General features: G+C 32.7%; 1 long non-coding RNA gene across 3 annotated transcripts; it reads right to left on the reverse strand.

The window, feature by feature from the left end:
- Positions 1-8,558: 8,558 nt before the first annotated feature.
- On the reverse strand, positions 8,559-18,496 carry LOC139490460 (uncharacterized). 3 transcript variants are annotated; one of them, XR_011656343.1, is made up of 5 exons: positions 18,395-18,496; positions 16,591-16,672; positions 14,070-14,252; positions 9,198-9,305; positions 8,559-8,766 (listed from the first exon to the last, which is right to left on the reverse strand). It is a non-coding gene; the product is annotated as an uncharacterized lncRNA (long non-coding RNA). The 3 variants fall into 3 exon arrangements; XR_011656345.1 differs by lacking the exon at positions 18,395-18,496 and adding an exon at positions 18,368-18,391; XR_011656341.1 differs by lacking the exon at positions 18,395-18,496 and adding an exon at positions 18,256-18,381.
- Between the last annotated feature and the right edge of the window lie 2,533 nt (positions 18,497-21,029).

The raw sequence follows: 21,029 nt of genomic DNA on the forward strand, positions 1-21,029 counted from the left end.
AGAAATCTCTCATTTCTTAGTCACGATTCTTAAAAAAAAAATCAGCATAGGTCAAAGTACGGTCTTCAACACAAAGCATTTGCTAACCCCGAACAGCAAACTATAAAGACCCTCCAATAACGATATCCATAATAGTACTTGTATATATATATTACAAAGAAAATTGAGTGAATTAAAGTTATACCGAAGAAAATAAAAAAAAAACAATTCACCCTGCTTATATAGTAATTATTATCGAATATAAATATTCCTCCAAAGTCAGCTCTTTATCATATTCTGAGATTTGAAATAACAATTTCTCGCATCAATATTTAAAAAAAATGTTTCCTTATTACTTATTCATTTTAAAGCAGAAAAATCATTTTGTCTTTTTAACTTGGAAGTTTCACAATTGTATTATTATTATTTTTTATCTTTCAATTAAAATATGCCTATATACTTTATCATATCTACTTTCTTGTTAAATCAATTTTTTTTTATGCACATATCATTCTTAATGTATGTATCATTGCACTTAAAGTATTCCCTTATTCATAATGTTTTAATGTAATAAAATTAAGAAAGGAAATGGGGAATGTGTCCAAGCGACAACAACCCGACCATATAGCAGACAACAGCCATATATATTATGATAATGATTTGGCCTTGTATGTATGTTTCTAATTTTATCTACTAGTATATCACAACCGAAATTAATGACGGACGGACGGAAAAAGGTTTGCGTTATAACCCAAATGTTTGCATTATAACGCATAAAGTTTGCATTATTTCGCATACATAGGGTGAATTTTAATAAAAAAAGAGTTGTGTGGCGTTGAAACGCTTCCGTTCATCTTTATAAAAAAGAATTTATGAATAATTTAACAAAAAATCAAGATATGTTTATTAACACAAAAATGTTATGTTTCTCTGTAGAAAAGAAAAATACGTCAGCAAATCCGAATTGTGAGCAATTATATAAAATTTCGACCTCATTTTACTCAAAAAGTAGCACATGAAGGTTTATTTTTTCTTACATATTTAATTCAATTAGGCAAAACATAGCCTATATGCAAATTATCAGCAAAATTTCAATGTGGGATCAAAATTGTATGGTGTGCCTTTAAACTGTCTAAGACTTCAAACTAGAAATTATCGGACAATGGTCATTTCAACTGTCCAACTGTCAACTTATCATTTCTCGGCAGTAAAAGATCTTCTTTCAAGTCGTATCTTGTTTACATATCTGAATTGATACTTGCCCTCTTGCATGTCAACACTGTCTGTTCTTCGTAAACAAGGACAATATCCTTACAAAAACACTGCTCCAACTCAGTAATAATAAAGAACGATTAAAATCAACAAAAGGGAAATTTAAGGTTTACACCGAGAATTGGTTGAACAATAGGATGTGTAATTGTCTAAACTCATATTAATTACAATCTTTTATTTTTGAAAACCGTGTCGGTGTCGTATACAGCTGACTATGCTGTATTGGTGATTTTTCATAGTTTTAAAACTGTCGCTCTTTGGTTTATAAGTGCTTACATTCACTTCAAATGAACTTTAGTAGCTAGTTGTCTCATTTTCAATCATGTCACTACTCTTTATTATTAAAGTTCATAAGGTGATATTTTTTTTATAGTTGTTCATCTTAATTTGATAAGATCAACCGCTATTTATAAATATATATACATCTGGACTGTACGATAATTGGACGCTGATGGACTATTGTGTGACGCTGAATGAAGAGTTTTCGACGCTTTCGGACGAATGTTTGGCGTTACAATACGATTGTCTGACGCTGATATACTATTATTCTACCATAAAGTACGGCTGCAGTGCTATTTTATTAAACAGCGATAAATTATATTATTTTCAATATGTTCCTTTATCGATGAAGAAATTTTTTTTTTAGTATATCTTATGATTTTAAGTTAAGTTATCTTCCTGACTGAGTATAAATAGAAATGAAATAATACGATTTACGAGCATGATATTTATAACATGAAAGGTATTATCAAATGTTCAAAACACGGTTCAAAGAGGTGTATATTATAAGATGAATTAAACTATGACATTAGAAGGATACTTACAGAAGACATCAAAATTGCTAAACGTCTAGGAGAGTTCTAATCTAATGGTCCAAAACATAGGCCATCAACCAAAACAAGAAATTCAGGTTTCCAAAAGTGGTAGTTGTGGACTATGCAAGCAAATGAGCTAAGTTAAGGCAGCTGATCCTGGGATCAAAGCTTGTCGTTGATGCATTCAGAAGCACTTTCAAAATCTATGATGAGCACGTGGATTTGTTACCCTTTCAAAATGACAGAGGATGTGAATGCTTTATCTTCATCTTGACGACACACATAATCTTTTTCCACTAAAATAAATCTAAAACAATATTGCTTTCATATGTCTCTTTTAATAATAGAAATGCACTGCAAAACTTTATATCTCACATATATCCATCACATCAACGTTAAAAACAAGATGGGATTTTAAATATCACAAATCTATCTCATCTCTCCTCCAGTAATAACATAACACATGTTGATGAAACTCTACCATTGTGATGACAAACTTCTAAACTTTTCAAACACACCTTTATAGAATGATTAATAGCGATAAGGTATATATAAACAGCAGTGTAAATCAAATTTAATTCTAAAATTATTAAAATCCTACTACAAAAGTTTATCTTTATCTATAATAATAATACATTTAGGGGCAGCAACCTAACCACGAGTTCTCTGATTCATCTGAAAATTTGAGAGCAGATAGATCTTGACCTGATAAACAATTTAACCTCGTGTCAGATTTGCTCTAAATGCTTTGGTTTCAGAGTTATAAGCCAAAATCTACATTTTACCCCTATGTTCCATTATTAACCATGGCGGCTATCTTGGTTGGTTGGATGAGTCACCCCACACATTTTCAAACTGAATACCCTAATGATGACTGTGGCCAAGTTTGGTTACATTTGGTCCAGTAGTTTAAGAGGAGACGATTTTTGTAAAGGATTACATAAATTTATAAAAAATTGGTGAAAAATGACTATAAAGGGCAATTACTCCTTCAGGGGTCAACTGACCATTTTGGTCATGTGGGCTTATTTGTAGATCTGACTTGGCTGAAAATTATTGCTGTTTACAGTTTATCTCTATCTATAATAATATTCAAGATAATAACCAAAACGGCAAAATTTCCTTAAAATTACCAATTTTGGGGCAGCAACCCAACCACAGGTTTTCCGATTCATCTTAAAATTTGAGAGCAGATAGATCTTGACCTGATAATCCAAATTTACCCCCTGTCAGATTTGCTCTAAATGCTTTGGTTTTAGAGATATAAGTAAAAAAAAAACTGCATTTTTCCCTATGTTCTATTTTTAGCCATGGCGGCCATCTTGCGTGGTTGGCCGGATCACCGTACAAATTTTTTAAACTAGATACCCCAATGATGATTGTGGCTAAGTTTGGTTTAATGTGGCCTAGTAGTTTCAGAGGAGAAGATTTTTGTAAAAGTTAACGACGACGGACGACGACGAACGCCGCACGCCAAGTGATGAGAAAAGAGGAATTGTATGCGCATTTGTTATTTAAGGTCAAGAATAAAATCAACATAGGAAAGAACTTTATCAAATCGAGTATCAAATATTTCAAAGATTGGACATTTTGATCGACAACATAATAATGGTGTTAGAGGATTAAATTTCTTCCGAAAGTAACTGTCCCTGTTAATATCAATTATGCGTACCTTTTGACTCTGTATTATGATCATATGGAGCAGTGCATACAAAACATTCACAAAGACAAAAAAAAGTATCCTGCCAAAGAGATACAAAGATATCAAAACAACATTCAAAAACAAAAATTCTGAATTCCAAGGAAAGTTCAAACCGAAAAGTCCCTTTTCAAATGGCAAAGTCAAAAGCATAACAAATTAAACGAATAGATAACAACTTTCATATCCCTTACTTGATACCGATATTTTCTTATGTAGAAACTGGTGGATGTCACCTGGTTTCATAGCTAGCTAAACCCTCACTTGTCTGACAGTCGCATCAAAATTTCATTATATTGACAATGATGTGTAAACAAAACAAACAGACATAATAGGTAAAAATGTCAAAATATAAACTAAAAAAAAGCAAACAAGCAACTCAATGACCGAAAAACTAAATCAAATCAAAAGCGAACAAGAAACTGAGAAAATTGAAACCCTTTAAAAAACAGGTGGTGATCTGAGGTGCTCGGAGGGTTATTTGCATAATAATGTCTTTTAAACTTTGACAATGCCAAGTTATATGATATCATAAGTAACATACAATTCGAATCAGCTAGATAAAAAAAAGTATCCCACAATATGAAATTATGATAATTTTCAAAATCTCTACTTCCGCTTTTAAAGAAATTGAGGATGATGTCATGTCACTTATAAAATCACATTTATCTTTCTTCCCTACACATATTTAACCCTGTTCAGTCGCTCAAAAATTCTCATATCAAAGCTTTGAGACGAAAGAAGGCATTATCAGTGACGTAACAAGTGTTGAAGAGCCGTTATCAGCGATGTCTTAATGTTTGGGGAGACGTTATAAAGTTTTCTTTCGTCAAGCGTAAAATTGAGAGGAGAGGAAAAGACCAGTACTAAAACGGTAAACAGATAATCGGGTTTTCTTCGTAAAGATATCGTCAAATATCAGCGGCTCAACACAATGTGAATCTTTTAGCGTGTTAGCTGCGCTCATTTGCCAAAAAGGTTCACATTGTGGTTCGCGGAAGAAAATCCGATAATCTATACTTCTGTGCGTCCTTTTGCATTGAATATATCTCAACGAACTTCAGATAAGTCAAAACTCTGCATGTCAACATGTCGGTTCGTCTTAAACACGGATAACCTCCTAACAAAAACAATGCTCCAACACATAGTTAAAAGAACGATTAAAATCAACACTATGTAAGTTTTAGGTTTTCACCGAGTATTGGTTAAACAATATTACGTGTCATTGTCTGAACTCATGGGTGACATATATATTTATTGCGATCTTATATATTTTGAAACCGTGTTGGTACCTTTTACAACTGGCTATACATTGGTGATTTACTTAGATGAAGGGGGCTCGTTGGTTGATAATTGCTGTTACATCCACATGGTCCTCAATGCTCTTTAACTTCGTAATTTATTTGGCCTTTTAAAAAAAAATTTATTCGAGCGTCACTGATTCGTCTTTTGTAGACGAAACGCGCGTCTAGCGTAAATTTAAATTTTTAATTCTGGTATCTATGATGAGTTTATTCATATGAACTTGCATACTACTCAACTTGAATTCTATAGTGTATCATATCCGTTTCGAACAGCGGTATACTACTGTTGTCTTTATGTATCAAATGATACCTTGTTTTATATTTAATCTTAATTTGCTTAATCTTTAAACACAGCAAGTACATTTAAAAGACCAACAGGTATTTATGAATATTTATGACTCTGGTCGTTAGAACCACTATTATCACGCTGAATTACGATAGTTACATGCTGAGGTTCTATTGTGTGACGCTTAAGTAAGATCGTTTGACGCTTTACGACGATTGTTTGACGCTTTACGACGATTGTTTGACGCTGAGGTACGATGATTTGACGCTGAAGTACGATTTTTTACGCTGAAGTACGATTGTATAATGCTAAAGAACTATTGTTTTTAAACATCGATGTATTCTATTATTTTCAACAATATTTTCATGGTTTGGACGATGAAGAAGCAGTAAATTTGAAGCAGATTTGAAAATGTTCAGTAAGTTAAACATCGTCAGTATGAAGAGGAATGTAATATCAAGATCAAGCATTTATCAGTCGACTTTTACTGAGACAATGCATAATATCAAAGGTATTATTGTTTATCAAATGTAACAAACACCGTTTAAAGAGGTGAACATTCTAGTATGAATTTAACTATGGTATGAACAGGATACTTACCGAAGACATCCAAATTGCTTTACGGCTAGGGGAGTCCCAAATAAAGTCCATCAGTCAAAGAAAGGACTTCAGGTTACAAATGGATGCATCCCATTTATATATATCGTATAAACATCATTCGTTAAAGATGGTATTTTTAGAAACCGTAAATCTGTCTCATTTCTCCTCCGGGAATGACATAACACATGATGATGAAACTCTACCATTTTTATGATAGATTCAAAAACTTCACGTACACCTATATGAAGACCGATTATTGAATATATCATTTGATTCAAAGCTCATTCATTGAGGGGCGGTCTATTCAGCAATATTTCAGAATTAGCAGCTGGCCTATCCATAGTCTGCATAAAAATAAGTAAATTTCGCTCCAGTTGTGTGACTGTGCTTCAGCATGTTTCCATGACAAATATTTGTATGATGACTGGAGCATCTGAAAAGTAAATAAAACCAGCAGCAAACAAAGTTTAACTGATAAGGGTAAGAGAGGAAGGGTATAAATCTTTCAACGTCCTCTGCGTTTGGTTTTCAAGGAAATGTGACCGTACACATATCACGGCCTTTTATGGCTCAACTCCCACATGCTCAAATTAACATAATAAATATAGTAAAGGACGACTCGATTTGTCGAGTCTCAGTACCCGTATATTTCAATTCAATAAACAAATTTAATTTTTATTTGATTAAGTTCTTATATTGAATACATCAGTTGATTAAAGTCATCATTTAATGAAAATTACCAAAATATTAGAATTGACGAACAGATGCCATTGATGATTTCATTTGCATTTCATTATAACAAATAAGAAACACTGATTTTGTTTGGATATTGAATTTTCATGGCAACATTTAATCAAATTTCATTCGAAATATGTGTCTATGAAAAATTCTCAATGACGATTCAACTACTCATTCTATCACAGCTGCGCGATCCAAAACTGGGGAACTAAAGTGCAGTTCATTCAGCAATATTGCAGCATTATCAGCTGGACTATACATAGTCTGCATGAAATCAAGTAAATTTCTCCAAAATTATCATTCGGACTACAAGTACAGAATTATTATCCGCCACAAAGTTTACCAATGACAATTCAGTTATATCGAAATCTATAAGTAATTTATGAACGACATCTAAACAATCAAATGATAAATGATATTGCGTATTTAACATTCTAATATGACGAGCTTTTTTATCTTTGTAAACAAACCCATGCTCGAAATCCAATAAAATTAGTTTGCACTGCAGAAATAAATTTTATCAAATTAATTTGCACTTAATATATTTCGTTAACTCAAAACACTGTTAACTCTTCATTGATCCACATGGTGTTACTAATATATATACAATGACTAAAATGTGTTACAATTCGCAATTGACATATTTGATCTAGATATGGTAATATTCGGGCTGGCTGTTCAAAACCACTCCCTCTGAAAAAGCACATTGCATGGGTCAATCTTGTTTACCAACAAATAAACGGATGTTCGGGGAAGAGTCTTTACAAACGCTCTACACTTATACACATCGGACATGGAAATTACCTTAATTGTTCTTATCAGTATCGACATAATTGATGCACGCTATACTTTATTTTCGTTTTAACATGGGTAGGCATTACACAGGTAAAATAGCTACGGACGTAAAACGTCCGTAAAAAATCCGTAAAACGTCCGTATTATACGGCACGTCTACGGACGAATAGTACCACGGACGTAAAACGTCCGTTGCTTCCCATCCGTAAAACGTCCGTAAAACGTCCGTAATACGGATATTTAGTACCACGTCCGTATTACGGACGTTTAGTACCACGGACGTAATACGGATGTTTTGTACCACGGACGTATAACGTCTATTATAATTATGCATTATAATATATATATATATTATAGTATATAACACACTTATTGTAGTATATATAACACACTTATTATAGTGTATAGTATAGTTTGATTTTTATGTAACAGTTGCATTGTATTGCTGAAACTTTTGATGGAACTGTCAATGATAAAATGCTATACTTTTTTTTAAGGTGATGATACTTTTTATTTGCATTTCCTTATATCATGTATATAGTCTCCTAGTGTTCTATCTAAAAAAAATATTCTGATGCAATACACATGCAAGGATTTTGACATAGAACTTTCTGTCATACAGTGACTTGTTGTTTAACAAGTTGAATATTGATGATATCTTTTTAAACATTTTACATGATATTTCAAGAGTAAATCAACAATAATCAGAAGTATTTCAGAGGTGGTCTTTGGTTCATATTTTGCTTTCATGTATTAACTTGATAAAATAAGGCTCTTAGTTTTCTCTATTTGTCATGTCCAAACCCTTTCACAACACACTTATAGTTCATTTTTTTCATTGTTGGAGGACATATGGATACCAATAATAGCTCACTATCACATCATGTGAACTCTGGTGGATATTTTTCTCATTGGCAATTCAACCAAATGTCCTTACTTTAATAAGTCCTTTTAATTATATATCAAGAGTAATTGATCTCAAGAGTATAAATTGAGAATACTGTCATGTTTCCTTTTTACAGTTTTGAATGTATCCTTTTTCTTCAAACTTTCTTAGAACAAACATAATCTTCTTCAAAGTTCAAAATTTTATTTCCAAGGATTTATATTCACATTATAATTTCTCTACTTTCCAAGTCTCTGAATGTCAAAATAAATGTCTTCTTTGTAAATTTAAACGTTCTATTTTTTTGTAAAATTCCCAAGTTTGTGAGGTAGTCTTCTGTGTCCTGTATTCATGGTATTGGTTATTCTTCACCATGTTCACTGTGATGGTAACTGAAATAAAATATTCATAAAGAATATAAATCTAACTTCCATGAATTACATAAGCTAATTGTTATATGTTTGCAAATTCATTCTGTTAATGCAAAATCATTAACTGGTCGGTTTTTTTTTTGCTTATTTGAATGTCCAGTGGCAAATATTTTATGTTTTCTAAATAACAACGTTAACTTATCAAAACATAATATTGGCCAGTCTGACTAGGTAAGTTTGTAATGTAAATGCTATGATAGTCTAAATTTCTGACATCTCAAGTGTGTGTGTATGGAGCAGAAGGAGGCGAGCAGAGTAAGGCTTAATGCATGCATTGAATCAGAAAGTAAGAAAAATAAGCAACACTGTACATGTACAATTAAACTTGAAACAGTTTTAGGTAGATAACATAAAATTATTTAAATAAACTGCAATTCTACAGATGAACTTACTTTGATATCAGGTCTGTTTTGCAGGGCATTCACACCTACATGACATACATGTTCACCAGTAATATCAATCCTTGCCAATAATGTCCTTTCCTTTCATTTGGTAACAAGCTAAAATTGTATATATATATATATAAATTAATCAAGAAGTCCAGACAAAAACTATATGTAGTATGAACCGATGCTCACTAATTTATACCTTTCCTATATACTTTTACTTTTAAGTAAATTGAAACAAAATGTAAGCTAACAACAGAAAGAAGATCAAGTTTAAGCTTATAAAAAAATCCTATATACATGTATGTGCAGATTTTAATAAAAGAACAACCTTTCAATGTACCTTGGCAATTGATAAACTTCAATTGAATCATAATTTCCTGTCAATATGCACATCTACATAGTATGTCCTTATTATCTACTAAGTTTCATGAAATTCTGTTGTGTGGATTCAGAGGAGTTGCAATGACAAACTGTTGAAGTAGTAATAAAGCAAATAAGTTCAAAGGGGCATAACTCCTAGAAAATAAAATGAATTGTAATTTCCTGTTGATATGCACATCTACATAGTATGTCCTTATTATCTACAAAGTTTCATGAAATTCTGTTGTGTGGATTCAGGAGAGTTGCAATAACAAACTGTTGAAGTAGTGCATTAAACATGTTAAAGCAAATAAGTTCAAAGGGGCTTAACTCCTAAAAAAAAAAAATTGAATCTTAATTTCCTGTCGATATGCACATCTACATTGTATGTCCTTATTATCTAAAAAGATTTCATGAAATTCTGTTGTGTGGTTTGAGAACAGTTGTGATGACAAGAAACAGGACTTGACGTCAGACAGACAGGTCAAAAACATTATACCCCCAAAACTTCGTTGAGTGGGACATAAAAATGCTGAATATCATGAAACTTAGTTAAATTGTTCATATTTTTTGTTGTAAGCTCCCATTTGATTTTTATAAATTTAAGTTTGTCAGTTTCTGAGTTATAAGATTTTCTTCATACATGTCATAAGAAAAGGGGTGACTTTCAAGTTTTTGGAAATACATGTATCCTTAAAATTTCGTTAAACTTTGATGACCGATTTATAGCTATTAAGAAAACCTCCTTTTAGTTTTCTTTTTTATAAATTTCTGATATACATGTGACATTGAGAAATTATTGTTTGTTTGCAGTCTGACAACAGATTAACCAATTATTGCGCAACAGCCCAGTGGATTGCACAACAGCAAGAAATCTTTAATTGAATATACATGTAGATTCAATTCTTGAATTCATATAAACTGCTACTTTTGCATAGGTAATGTTTCTGTATTTAAAATCTGTAGTACTGGACATTTACTTTTGATATTTAGTATCATAACTTTCTTTACTTAAAAATTATTGTAACATTTAGGTACGGTACATGTATAAGTCGTTCCCAAACCTAATTACAAACATTAATGTGTAAACTATGTAAAAGTTTCACAGTCAATGAACCATGATGAGGGGGTGGGGCTATATAATCTCCATGGAAACAATACTTGCAAATGCCAATAAATTTGCATACCAAATATTATTGACTAAACATAAGCAGTTTATCTTAAACTGATCTAATCACAAACTAATACATGTAAACTAAGATAAGTTTCAAAGTCATTAGACTGTGACTGAGGGGGCCAGGCCAAATATTCTCCATGGAAATGAGATGTGCCAATGCTTATACAACTGAATACCAATTAACATTGCCCAACCACTAATGGTTCCCCTTGAACTGACCTAATCACAAACTAATACATGATTATGATAACTTAGAAAAAATTTCAAAGTCAATAGACCATGACTAAGGGTGCGGAGCCAAATTATCTCCATGGAAATGAGATATACCAATGCTTATACAACTGCATACCAAATATCATTGACTTACCACTTGTGGTTCCCCATAAACTGACCTAATCACAAACTAATACATGTATGAGCAAAAGTTTCAAAGTCAATAGACCATGACTGAGAAGGCAGGGCCAAATAATCTCCATGGAAATGAGATGTGCCAATGCTTATACAACTGCATACCAAATATGATTATCCTATCACATGTGGTTCACCATAAACTAGACCTAATCACAAACTAATACATTGTTGATGCCGTCGCCTCCGAAGCTACAGAACTACATATTTTTTGGTTCAGAAATAGTACATAGATGCATAAGTAGCTGTGTAACCAATTTCAAGTTCTTTGACTACATTTATTCAGAAACATATAATATGTCAAATATTTATTTACAATCCAAATTAGGACCTGTATCAAGGAGTAAGAAACTTGTCAACATTTAAGTGAAGCACTAATTATAAGAATTTTTGCATACATGTAGCAATATAATATTTCCTACAGAAAGTAACCAAAAGTTAGTGTGCAATAAATTCTATTATTGCATAGCAATATAATATTTCCCACAGAAAATAACTAAAAGTTAGCGTGCAATAAATTCTATTATCATATACTTAGACATAATAACATATGATTTTTACCGTATGATAATAGCATTAAATTAAAGTATTTTCTATATTTTTCGAATTGGTGCTTAGCGGGCTGATATGAAAAGTTTATCACATGCTTCGATTGTTATCACATGCCTTTCCGTAACGTTATCACATGGCATTCCAGTGATACTCGGCAAATTCCGGAAAATACACCTTAATGCTACGTTTTCAGTGAAAAACATTACAAAGTAGTGTACAAAACAATTATATGAATACTGGAAAGTATATTGTGTAAAATAATTAAATTAAATTAAAAAAAAATATTAAATAAATGCATTTTTTAAGTTTTTCTGAAACATAATTTAGAAAGTTACTTTAAAAAAAGTTGACTTTTCCAAACAATTTTCATCATGTATATTGTTGAATTATTTTTTTGTCGATTCATCCATATTAAAATGTTGGTTTTTTTTTTCTCTCTGTTGAGGCATATGATAGAAAGATTTCTTATTGAATGTATCAAATTTGGGGTCCGACGTCCGTGAAATTTTTACTCTTTCAAGATCTTTTCGGGAACCACGTAGAAGGATCAATATATGAATCTGTTATTTTTCTCTACTGTTGAAGCATATGATAAAAAGATCATAACATGTCATTTTTCATATCGCATGTATTATCAGCCCTCGGTCAATATCAGCCCTCGAGCCATGCGGCTCTTGGGCTGATATTGAACCTAGGGCTGATAATACATGTATGCGATATGAAAAATGCCATGTAATAATCTGATAATATTGCACTAGTGCAAAAATCTTCAAAAAATCATGACGTTATCAATGACAAACTCTTAGTTTAAACCAATTTTTACTTTCAAATATTATATTGCTATACAATAAAAGGGTTATTGCATGAATATTGGGGTATATTGTCCCTCGTAGAACATATATATATATATATATTGCACTCGCAAGCTTATGCAATATAAAATTCAACTCAGGACAATATTCCCCAATATTCATGCAATAACCCTATAATATTGCACCAGTGCAATACATCTTCAAAATTATTGCATGAATATTGGGAAATATTGTCCCTTGTAGAACAAAAATTGCACTTGAAGCTCGTGCAATATAAATTTTACTCATGACAATATTCATGCAATATCCCTATTTTATAACTACAATTGCACAATATTAATCACTTTACCATAAGTTATTATAAAAAAGAAGATGTGGTATGATTGCCAATGAGACAACTATCCACAAAAGACCAAAATGACACAGACATTAACAACTATAGGTCACTGTATGGCCTTCAACAATGAGCAAAGCCCATACCTATTGCTTGGTGTCAAGGTAATTAAGAATCTCAAATTTGATAAAAATAATTAAGCACGTATTCTTCATTTTGTGGTTTAAACTTTCTTTAGACAAGTAAGATGCTGAAAGAATATAATATACAGATATAAACAATACCAAATATTCACATTATTTTTTCAAAATGGTCTCAAAGCTTCAAATTTGCAATTTCTTTAATGAAAAATGCACCAAAAAAAAATAATACCTGTAACTCTTCGGTTTTGTACATTTCATGAGCAGGAGATTATCATGATTATATAATTTAGTCAAATACAAACTTATAACTCCATAAAAGTATCGTGCTTAAGCCTTTACATAAATTTCAAGAAAATCAACCAAAAACTGACCAAAAAAGGACTCATTTTTGCGGAGTTATCTCCCCTTCCAATGTTAATTTCCAAAGGAAATATAAAATGCCACTTTTGAGTTTTCCTCAAGTTAGATTTTATGGGACTTTTTTCTGTGTATATAAAGGGCATAACGCTATAGATTAGAACTAAAACATTTTCTGTTTTAATTAGTTGGAGGTTAACCGTTTCCTCCATAATGACGCTTTTTGACCCCACCCACCCCTTTACTCCATAATGACGCCTTTTGACGCCTGTGTAGTACCTCAGTTGAAACGCATTGACTACAAAATGTCTGCATATTAAAAAAGACTTTAAAAAAATTGTATCCAATATGAAAAGGATATTCAGGAGAATATCCGACTTGAATTTCATTGATGAAATGTTCGTTTTTACAATGCATTAATACTTTAAACCTGATGATTTTTTTTTTATTGAAAAAATCCTATGCGAATCAAGTTTGTAAAAAAAAATTCCATGGAGGAAAGGGTTAAATCTTAGTTAAATTGTTTATGGTTTTGTAAAAAAAAAAAATTTGTCACTTCTAACTGTTAACATGGATAATTTTCAAACTTTCCCACAACAAGAATCAAAACTTGGAACTCTATGACTTCAAATTTTAAAATAAATCTTGGAAACTACATGTCCATGATTTACCGAGTTTGACAAGAGAGCAAAATTATCAAATAAACTAGGCATCATTTTAATATAAACATACCTCTCATCACAAAATTATTCATTGACTACTGCTCCTCTGTGCTGATATGCACATAAATCAATATAATGACAATCTATGAATCCACTATATAATCTAGACAGCAATGACCCAAATGAATTCTGTTCTGTTGCTTATCTTCTCCTACTTCTCAAAGTACTTGTACTTGTACATTCTTTGAAAATGCTAAAAGAAATAATGTTTAATGAAATGAAGTTATAATATCTGCCAAAATTGCATTTAATATTTGATCTTGCAAAATTGGCTTAGTTTTGATCTTTTAAACTAGACCAACAAACTTTCCCTGAAAAAAAGGATAGCTCTTCTTAACCTGGTAAACATTTTAACTCCAGGTCAAATTTGCTCTGAATGCTTTAGTTTCTGCTTTCAGAGAGCCAAAAACTGCATTTTACCCCTATGTTCTATTTTTAGTCATGTTGGCATGTTAGTTAGCAAGAGGGGTCATCCGACACATATTTCTAACTAAATAAGTGTAATTTAGTGGTTCAATTTGTCTTATCTTGCTGTTTATCATATTTTTTTTTGTTCTGTTTTTTATATTTTAAATTGTATAAATCAGTCTCTTAGTTTTCTTGTTTGAATTGATTTGCAAATTTGTGATTCTCATATAGGGTCCTTAAAAACTGAATATGCAGTATTGGCTTTGCTCATAGTCATTGTTGAAGGATGTAAAGTGACCTATTGTTGTACATGTTAACAGTTAACTTCGATGTCACTTGATTTCTGGTGGAGAGTTTTCTTTTCTTGTTAAGGGTGCAATCAACAGTTTTTTTCTATGACGTCATATTTTGAGGGACCATGTATAAGTGACCCTTAGTGGTGGACTGATTAATAAAGATACTTGTATAAAACTAGATATCACTGGAATCAGAATGTTCTCTAGTTTATAATGGAATAAAAAAAAGTGTACTTTTAATAGTATAAAAAAGTTTTATCCAGAGAAACTGGGAAAACATTGCCTAATTTAAGCTTAAACAAGAGTGCACACGCTGAAATGTCTCGCCTTCTATACTAATCATTGATATTATGTTGATAGTCCTAAGTATAAAGCTAAGCTTTAATACAACTGTCACATAAACTTAACATTAACCAACATAACATGAGGTCAAGGTCAGATGACACCTGCCAGTTGGACATGTACACCTTACAGTCCTTCCATACACCGAATATACTAGCCCTATTGCTTGTAGTATCTGAGATATGGACTTGACCACCAAAACTTAACCTTGTTCACTGATCCATGAAATGAGGTCGAGGTCAAGTGAAAACTGTCTGACAGACATGAGGACCTTTCAAGGTACGCACATATCAAATATAGTTATCCTATTACTTATAATAAGAGAGAATTCAACATTACGAAAAATCTGAACTTTTTTTTCAAGTGGTCACTGAACCATGAAAATGAGGCCAAGGACATTGGACATGTGACTGACGGAAACTTCGTAACATGAGGCATCTATATACAAAGTATGAAGCATCCAGGTCTTCCACCTTCTAAAATATAAAGCTTTTAAGAAGTGAGCTAACACCGCCGCCGCCGGATCACTATCCCTATGTCGAGCTTTCTGCAACAAAAGTTGCAGGCTCGACAAAAACCTGAAATCAGGTCATGTGCACACCCCTGAAGACATGATACCTGCACATTTTTCATAATCAAAGTTGTATGAATTTCATAGATTTTTACCTGGTTTTCAAAAAATTCATGCTTCAGGGTACGTTCGCCTGCTCCATAAAGAGCTACAGTGTCTGCAAATAAGTTTTCAATTTTCACTGCCAAAAAAAACAGACTGTTTACAGTGTTGTCTCCCCTCAAAACATGTATATTTAATCTAATTTTTTTAATTATTTTAATCATTCAACCTGCTTTAATTAAAGTTAATTAATATATCTTTACAACCAAATTCAAAAAACATGATACTTTTTCACCAATTATGTTGATAAAAAGGGACTTCCCTCCATGTCTATTTTTAGTTGGGGAATAACCCCTAGTTTTTATACGAAACTGTTTATAGCAACCTAAACAATATTTTATTTTGAAAATAAGGGAGCTACCATTTGATTTTTATGGGGGGGGGGGGGGGGGGCTAGGATGAAATTTGAAAAAAATAGGCAGGACAGGAGTTTTGAGTGTAAAAAAAAGGCAGGATGAGACACTTTGCAAAAAAAATGCAGGATGACAATTTAGGTAAAAAAAAAGTCGGAATAAACTAATAAAAAAAAAGGCAGGACCGAATAGAGTGAAAAATAAAAAAAATGCAGGACAGAAATTACAACTGAAAAAAAATGCAGGACAAAAATTTTCATCCTAGCCCCCCCTAAAATCAAATGGTAGCTCCCTAATTATGTAATTTAAACATTATTATCATAATTACAATATGACAGATTTATAAGTGGAAAAAAGTGAATTTACACTTTTAAAAATTCCTCTATTTTCTCATTCACTATCACCATGATCACCACATTTTTTGTATTTTTATATTATAATAACATTACATGTACGTACATGTAAAGCAGACCTTTCACCTTCTCAAGGAGTCCACTTCCCATGTACAAGAGGAGGCCCAAACAGCTTGATTTTGAGTAAGCTAAAAAAAAGTTCAAATAGATTATGATACACTAAATAAATACATAAATTACATGTACATAATAATTTAATAATTAATATGAATCCACAATCATGGTTTCAGAAATGAGAGGGGGGATAGGAGGGGTCCTGATCCCGAAATCCCGGACTTAAAAAAACGAAATCCCGAGGTCCCGAATTTAAATAAAGTAAATCCCGACGTCCCGAAATTAGAAAAAAAGGATTCCCGGATCACGAAAGGGTCAATCCCGAAATCCCGAGCTTAAAAAGACCCGATCCCGGAGTCCCGATAAAGGTCCTATCCCCCCTCAAATGACACATCAATTTAAATCAATAGATATCATACATCTGCATTGGCTAGAGGTACATGTATAGGGGGAGGGTTAAGATCTCATAAACATGTTTAACCCCGCTTGAATTTTGCGCCTGTCCCAAGTCAGGAGCCTCTGGCCTTTGTTAGTCTTGTACTATTTTTAATTTTAGTTTCTTGTGTACAATTTGGAGTTTAGCATGTTTAGTATGGCGTTCATTATCACTGAACTAGTATATATATTTGTTTAGGGGCCAGCTGATGGACGCCTCCGGAATTTCTTGCTGCATTGAAGACATGTTGGTGACCTTCTGCTGTTGTCTGCTTTATGGTCGGGTTGTTGTCTCTATGACACATTCCCCATTTCCATTATCAATTTTATGTATATTAAATTTTTATATCAGTGTTTTCTAATTTCTGGGTAGTCTAGTAGTCCAAATTATTATGACGTCTTGAAAGGCTATTATAATATAATTTTTTTGGACGCTTTACTCTAATGTACAGTAAGGCGTCAAATAAAAAAAATGTAATAGCCTTTCAAGAAGTCATGATTATTTGAACTAGGTAGTCTAGATAAGTACAAATTTATGTAATATGCAGACTTTTATTTTTTATATAAATTAAATAATAATTATATTCATTTGGTTTTTACCCAAGTCATGCAAGTTGGGCAAGGCCATTCTTTGCAAGAGTATATTTTACAGATTTTAACCATTTTTATATAAAGTAGGGCAATTTTTTTTTAAAGCAGGACGAGTTGGTAAGGAAGCCACCACTTGACTTTTATGGGGTGGGGGCTACGATAAAAATGTTATCCTGCATTTTTTTTTTAAAGTTGACAGAACTCCAGTTCCGCATATTTTTCAAATAACATCCAAGCACCCCCCACACAGGCACTTAATTGTCTCAGAAAAAAAAATCCTATACATGTATATATATGTACATTTGTATTAAATATGTATTATATTAAGGTATATTGGGAATTTTTTTTCTGAGACAAGTGCCTGTGACATGGTGACCCCCCACCTCCAATAAAACTCACATGGTAGCTCCCTTAACAAGAGTGGGACATTTTTAGAAAGGGAGACGTGTTGTTAAAAAAGTAGGCCGTTTTGGCAGTGGGTCGAGTTGACTTGCGTCCGTTCTTGCCAATCTTCTGATCTTTGTCAGACTGATTTTCGGGTTTGCATGCGATGAAATTTATAAATTCAAATGTTTTTTCGTGAAAAGTATACCACTAGCATCTTCTTAAATATTTGCATGATAATATTTACCTTTCGGTGCGCTTTCCAAGTACAAAATAGCGGGTATGTAAATAATCCATCAAAAAGACACACAACTTTCTTGTTTAAAACCCGTTTTCTTCAAGTTAATCGACAAGCAAACCATTTCAATTTATCTGTTTATAATAACTTGTTGATCCAACAGTTTTGAAAAACCAGAGGTCCTCGTATTATCTATCAGACTAGTATACATCTTTCCATTCTGTTTAACTGTAAAACATGAATTCAGCAGCCGACGAGCGTCCATGGATGAGTTGCGTCATAGTGTAAAAAACGGCAACGGTGATTTTTCCGGGTTTTCGTATTCCATTTGTCAACCAGGTTCAATCCACCATTTTCTACATTAGAAAATGCCTGTACCAAGTCAGGAATGTGACAGTTGTTATCCATTCGTTTGATGTGTTTGGACTTTTGATTTTGCCTTTTGATTTTTGATTTTCCTTTTTGAATTTTCCTCGGAGTTCAGTATTTTTGTGTTTTTACTTTTTTCGAGAATACACTTTACGATCATTTACGTATATGATTGAGAGTTAGTCCGGAACCCGGTCTGGAATCAAGAATGGGGATTTAAGTATTGAAAATAAATACAAAAAAGTTCAGAAGTGGTACACTGAGTATTTTAAAATAGGCCTCTGTTATAAACAAGGATTTGTCTACAAATCAGTCACGGCCGCTTTATATAAAACTATGAAGAAATGAATCGGAGACATAGGTAGCAATACACAGTTAGGAAAAAAACTTAAAATTGACACTCATAATTTTTAAACACCCTCTTTCCCCTCCTGTCTAACAAAGAAGGCTTTATATGTGTGTTATGCATGTATATACTTGTAGAAAGAGAATCTTCCATAGATTTGATTTCTAATGGTCATAAGGGTGAAATATAATCCCTTTTGGGTGTAACCATGGCAACAATCTGCATTTCTTAGATACAAAATATAGCAAAAAAGGGGGGTGAACATGTCACAAAAGTCTCCAAAATTTAGTCTAAAGGAAAATTTCAATGAATTACAGTGATACCTTTCCTGAATCCAGAGGTTTATATCTATCAAGTGGTCCAAAAAAAATCATATGTCTTCCTGCTCGTTTTTCCATAAAATTGAATTGAAAAGATCGAGCGCAAAATCTTTGTTGATAAACACTACAATAATTTATGGACCTATTTACGGTACGGATATGAAAATACGGACTGTCAATCATTGAAATGGCCTATAAAACATGTTCAAATCAATCTAAATGTTCATATAAACCCACTAAGAAGGCTATATTATTCTTCAATTATCTAAAAATCAATTTTATTGTACAAAAACTTTCATATTTAAAAAATTCACAGGGGCCATAATGCGAAACTAAACTTCTAACTGTGTATTGCTACCATAGGCCTACATGACATTATCATACATCAGTGGCGGATCCAGGGGGGTTGGACCCCCCTTTTTGGGACGATCAATGTATTTGCAGGGGGACATGGCCGTGAGAACCCCCCCTACCCCCCCTTTTTGTAGCCGTCCCGCCGGCTAGACCACACGACCACCTGGGCCTCACAATGAATAAAGTTTTCGGTGGCCGTGTGTTACCTTTCCTCGTCAGTTTTAATCTAGCGTCGTACTACATTACATGATATATAAGCCATGGAGATGTTATTGTTCAGTACAAATTAATGCAAGATACAGTCACAGAAATTATTATATGTATAAGAACGTCTAAGTCAGTGACAACTCTACAACAGATTTACCCATCGGATCACCAGCAATGATGGTGATACATGGCTGTGTATATATATATAGTACAATCTTTATGAATTTGGTATGATATATATGTCTGTATGTTTGTCATGATGTTTGTGTATAACCAATGTGTATTGTCTTGGTATCAATCCTATGATTTTGGATTTCAAACCAATAAAAATTACTGACTTACTTACTATACACATCCTAGCTTAAATCAGAGAAGAATTAAAGTCTTGGACACTTATTATGGGCGGGGGAGGAAGGGGGGGGTCACTTATGTATTCATTTAAGTGCAATCAAAATTTTACCAATCGGACAGACCTTCAGTTAAAAATTCGTGTCAAGCTCTTTTGTAATCATGATTATTAGGAAACATCTTATAAGTTTTCCTACTGTCTCCTTGATTTACTCGATACAATTAAGATTCTAATAATAGCCAGTGCTACATTATCAGCCTGATAGATCCTTGAAATGGCTAAATTTTGGACTTGACAATATATTTTGTTTTATAATTCTCCTCCTATATTCAACGTTAAGCTCACAAGATCTTGTGGACGACATCAAAAGTTCAATGTGGAATAAACAAAACTTAATTAACATAGTTTTTTCACTGCCCCCCCCCCCCCCCCCCACCTTCTTTACTTAATTTTGGAAAAAAATGATTGAATATACATGTAAAATTGATGTGAGATAAGCAAAACTTGCAGCAGTGTTTACCCATCCACCACACCCCTAAACTATTTGATTTAATTTTTTTTATCCTACATTGATCTTTTAATGTCGTCAGTGTGTCACATATGTTATCATGTTTGTCAATATGTCGAATCAAGTCAAAATTGTACTTACTAAATTTGCAATTGAGATGTAGGTTGCCAAATTTTGAGAAGCCACGGGAAGTTCCGAACTGTTCGCTAGTACATGGCATGACTAGTGGGGCCTGTTTTTTTAACAGTCAGTGCCCCCCACCCCCCACCCCCATCCCTTTATACAAATTTCTGGATCAGTCAGTTTATGTTTAATGGTAAGTTTAAAGGG

The sequence above is a fragment of the Mytilus edulis genome, chromosome 1, assembly GCF_963676685.1.
Source record: "Mytilus edulis chromosome 1, xbMytEdul2.2, whole genome shotgun sequence".
Classification (NCBI taxonomy): Eukaryota; Metazoa; Mollusca; class Bivalvia; order Mytilida; family Mytilidae; genus Mytilus; species Mytilus edulis.